The sequence below is a fragment of the Dermacentor albipictus genome, unplaced genomic scaffold (assembly GCF_038994185.2).
Source record: "Dermacentor albipictus isolate Rhodes 1998 colony unplaced genomic scaffold, USDA_Dalb.pri_finalv2 scaffold_31, whole genome shotgun sequence".
Lineage (NCBI taxonomy): Eukaryota > Metazoa > Arthropoda > Arachnida > Ixodida > Ixodidae > Dermacentor > Dermacentor albipictus.
This window is the reverse complement of record NW_027225585.1, coordinates 2,707,845-2,712,407: the sequence shown is the minus strand read 5'-3', so window position 1 is coordinate 2,712,407 and position 4,563 is coordinate 2,707,845.

Genomic DNA, 4,563 nt, shown 5'->3' with positions numbered 1-4,563 from the left:
AGAATGCTATCAAAATGACTAGTGCTAATTTATTTATTTATTTATTTATTTATTTCAAGTACCCTCATGGCCCTGCGGGCATTATTGAGGGGAGTGGAACAAGACATACAATAATACAGATAACAAGATATGTAAATACATTCATGGGTCACAGCATTACATGTCATTGCATTATAGCATAGCATTGCATACATAACATTACAAAGCTCACTGCACTGAGTTTTACAGATTTCACAGATTTCAGCAATTGTGCACATTCATGGAAGGCTAAAAAAACGAGAAAAGAAAACAACTAACAACGCAAACTTGAAAATCAGCAACACAGAGTTCATGAGGGAGCACGAAACGAAACGCACGCATGTCATGAAGAAGAAACGTAGACACTTAACTTATTCTTAAAGTGCTCGAGATCATCGGCGAGTGCCACATCTGCTGGCAAGTGATTCCACTCGGATGACGTAGTTGGAATGAAAGAAGTTAAGCGAGCGGTAGTGTGACAAAGTGGAACGCCCACTTTGCGTGGATGGTCAATGCGCGATGAAACATAGGCGGGTGAAAGGATCAAAGCGTTTTTCAAAACAGGATTCAGATTGTAGATCTTAAAAAAAAGACAGAGTCGTGAAATTTTCCTGCGCAATGAAAGTAATGGTAGTGACAAAGTGTTTTTCATTAGTGTTACACTTGATGTGCCGTCATAGTTGTGGAGGATAAAACGAGCGGCACGGTTCTGAACAGCTTCCAACACAGATATAAGTGACTTAGTTTGAGGGCCCCATATCGACGCGGCGTATTCAAGCTTTGAACGAACCAGTGTTTTATGAAGTAGGAGTTTGACGGAAATGGGCGCATTAGAAAAGTTTCTTTTTATGTAACCGAGCATGCGGTTTGCGTTTCCAGTAATGTAGGTGATATGCTGATTCCAGGATAAATTTGATGTCAGATGTACACCGAGGTATTTATACGAGGTAACCGGGGCTAACGAAGCATTGTTGATGCTGAAAGAGGCTGGTGGCGACACACCTTGACGTGAAAAGCGCATGGATTTGCATTTTGATGTGTTTAAAACCATTTTCCATTTAGCACACCAATCAGTAACGCAGTTAAGATCTGCTTGCAATAAGTGGACATCATTAGTGTTTTTAATTTCACGGTATAGTATGCAATCATCTGCAAAGAGTTTGATGGAAGATTTTATATTGTTAGGCAGATCATTAATGTACACAAGGAATAACAAGGGTCCGAGTACCGATCCTTGTGGTACCCCAGACCTAACCGGCATTGAAGATGATTGAAGACCATTAATGCGGACAAACTGCGAGCGGTTAGACAAAAAACAACGAATCCATGCTAGAACATTCGGGTCGATGTGAAGATGAGCAAGCTTATACAACAGCAGACTATGGGATACATTATTGAAAGCCCTGCAAAAACCTAAGAAGATGACGTCGACCTCTGAACCTTCATCAAGAATGGAATAAATCTCGTTGCTGAAAGATAATAACTGTGTTTCACAGGAAAACTGCTTCCTAAAACCATGTTGTGTAGGCGTAAAAAACGAAAATGATTAAAGAAAACCAGATAATTGAGAAAAGATTATATGCTCCATGATTTTACATGAAATGGAAGTTAATGATATGGGACGATAATTGAGGGGTGAATGCCTGTCGCCAGATTTATGGAGTGGTATCACTTTAGCCACTTTCCATTCGTGTGGTATATCTCCTGTTTCAAGTGATTGCTCACATATCTTTAGTAAAAAAATTGCGGAGTACACTTTAGTATTTTTCAGGACTTTGGTGTTAATGTTATCAGGCCCGCAAGAAGAGGAGATTTTCAAATTGTTAATTATGTTGACAATGCCGTCATAGCTAAACCTGACAGGGTCCATTGGAAAGCTTATGTTACATGCATAGTCTCTAACATTAGTAATGTTAGTTACGGTACTTGAAAAAGCGGCACAAAAGGTGTCGTTAAGGATCTCGGCGACATCAGTGCTTGAAATAGGGTTTGACTGAGGGTCAACGAGAGATATAAGTGACTGCTCTCGTTTATTGACACTACTCCAAAATTTTTTTGGATTGCTTGTTAAAAACGTTGGCAACGTCACATTGAAGTAGTAGTGCTTCGATTCCTTCAAAGACTTCTTGTAGCTAGTAACAGTTTTTTTCAGTGCTGACCAGTGCTCACGCTTTCCTGAAGACTTAGCTTTGCGGAAAAGCCTCCTTTCTTTGTTTGCCAGACGTTTTAATGAGCGGTTGTACCATGGATAGTGGCAGTTAGTTAAAAGCTTTTTTCGAGGAATATATAAGTCGACCAATTCACAAAGCTTGTTTCTGAAAAGTTGCCAATTGGTATTTACGGATCTTTCGTTGAAGTTAGTCAGAAATTCGTCAAGGAAGTTTGCAAGTGTTTTATTAATTGCAGTGTAATTTCCTTTAGCATAATCATATATTACTTTTATATTGTTATGCGACGTTCGAGCAGGGAAGTTCAACATGACATGTAGTAAAGAATGATCGCTTATACCTGATAAATAGGAAATATTGGAAACAGCATCAGGGGCCGTTGTTAGCAACAAGTCTAATACACTGGATGTTGAAAATGTGACCCTCGTAGGCTGCGTTATTACTTGTGTTAAACAAAAGTCGGAACAAAGATTTACAAAATTAGACGATTCTGTCGAAGAGGTGATAGTGGTATACGAAGTGCTAGACCACTTAATATTAGGGAAATTAAAATCACCAAATAAAAAAACTGGAATATTCGGAAATTTGGCACACACAGCGCTCAGCGCGTCATGAAGGTCGCTGCAAAAACCAATCCCAGTAGAGGGCGAACGGTAGCATGCACATAATAGAAGCTTTTGATATTCAGTCGTGATCTGCACACATAAAAATTCTAGCGTCATATGAATATCAATGTGAAGGCTATCGAGATGATCAGAAACAGCGACCAGAACACAGCCACCACGTGCGGCTGCGCGATCACAGCGAAATATGGAATACCGCGTTTGGGTAGCGAGGATTTCCGTGCTTCTAACAGAATCATTCAGCCATGTTTCCGTTAGGACAATAATGTCGGCCGATGTGGTATCGGCGGCACAACAAAGGTCATCTCGATTGCGAACAACACTGCGTATATTTGTGAACAGCACTGAAAGTCCAGGGATCGGCTGCGCACGCTGACGGAGGCGCCCAGCCAGCTATCTCGAATCATCAGAACCACTTGCGGCACTGGGATCAACACGTGAAGTAGTAGCATACACGCTAGTTTGTTCACAAACGCTATCACTTTGAGCACAATACGTATAGCATTTCTTGTTTAAGAATAACCTTACGTGCCTCAGTTTGAAGCGCGTGTTAGGTGCCGTTGCCTTCGCAAAATCCACCAGTTTTTTTCTAGCATGTCTTGTAGATGGACTAAAATCTTCAGACATAGAAAAATCTGAATCTTTGAGTTTAGACTGAGCATTTAATAGCATTTCCTTTGTTTTGTAGTTGGAAAATTTCACTATTATTGGCCGCGTTTTCGTAGACTCTGCAATGCCGATTCGGTGGGCCCGGACGATATCGGTACTAGAAAGGGTAATTGACATATTTTGCTGTATTATATTCACAATTTTTTCCTCTGACTGCAACCATGTTTCGGTGCTTCCAGCGCCTTCAGGTATACCGAAAAATAGGAGATTATCTCTACGAGATCTATCTTCCAGGTCGTTCATTCGGGCCCTTAATGAATAATTTTCTTTGACTAGTCGTTCAGCAGTTGACTTGAGAGCATTAAGGTCCTGACGGACGGATTCAAGACCCGCAAGTTTGGCCTCAACATTTATAAGCCGGTTTGAAATATCAGAAACCTTCGCGTCTAGTTCCTCTTGACTGCATGTAATAGACTTAACCGAGTTCAATATTTCGACCTGCCCTTGTTCAATGTTTGTTGAGCGGCTTCTTAGATCCTCTAAAAGGGCGCGTATGGCGCCACTGTCAGATTCAGACGTCGGGTTTTGAGGGTTGTTACGACTGCTATGGCCAGGGCCAGGGTTTAATTCAACATCTCCGGACAAAAGCAATTTGAGCACACAATAACACTGGCATACATTTTCTAACAGCACTTGTGGGCAAGGGAGCATAACGAGGAATATATCATTTGAACGCTTGGATGAGACTGGACTAACCTGAAGGATGAAAAAACGAAAGACGTTGGTGAACAACATCGTATCGCTGCTCCCATGCCCACTGAAGGGGCGGCGCCGGTGCAACCCATTTATATCTTCTGCGATGGTTGACGTCGATGCCGATCCGGGGTAGAAATCTTGCGAAGCAGTCACCAGCTGCGTCATGAAAGCATTCGATGGGCCGGCGGAGCATTTGTCACTTGACGCAGGCGCACTCCCGTCGAAAAGCGCCGGTGGGATTCCGTCGTAGCACAGAACTGGATCTGAAGCAACGCTGCCAGTGAAGAAGACCGGACACTGAAGGATGAAAAAACGAAAGACGTTGGTGAACAACATCGTATCGCTGCTCCCATGCCCACTCAATGCTGGGGTGATTGTAGCATTAGGGT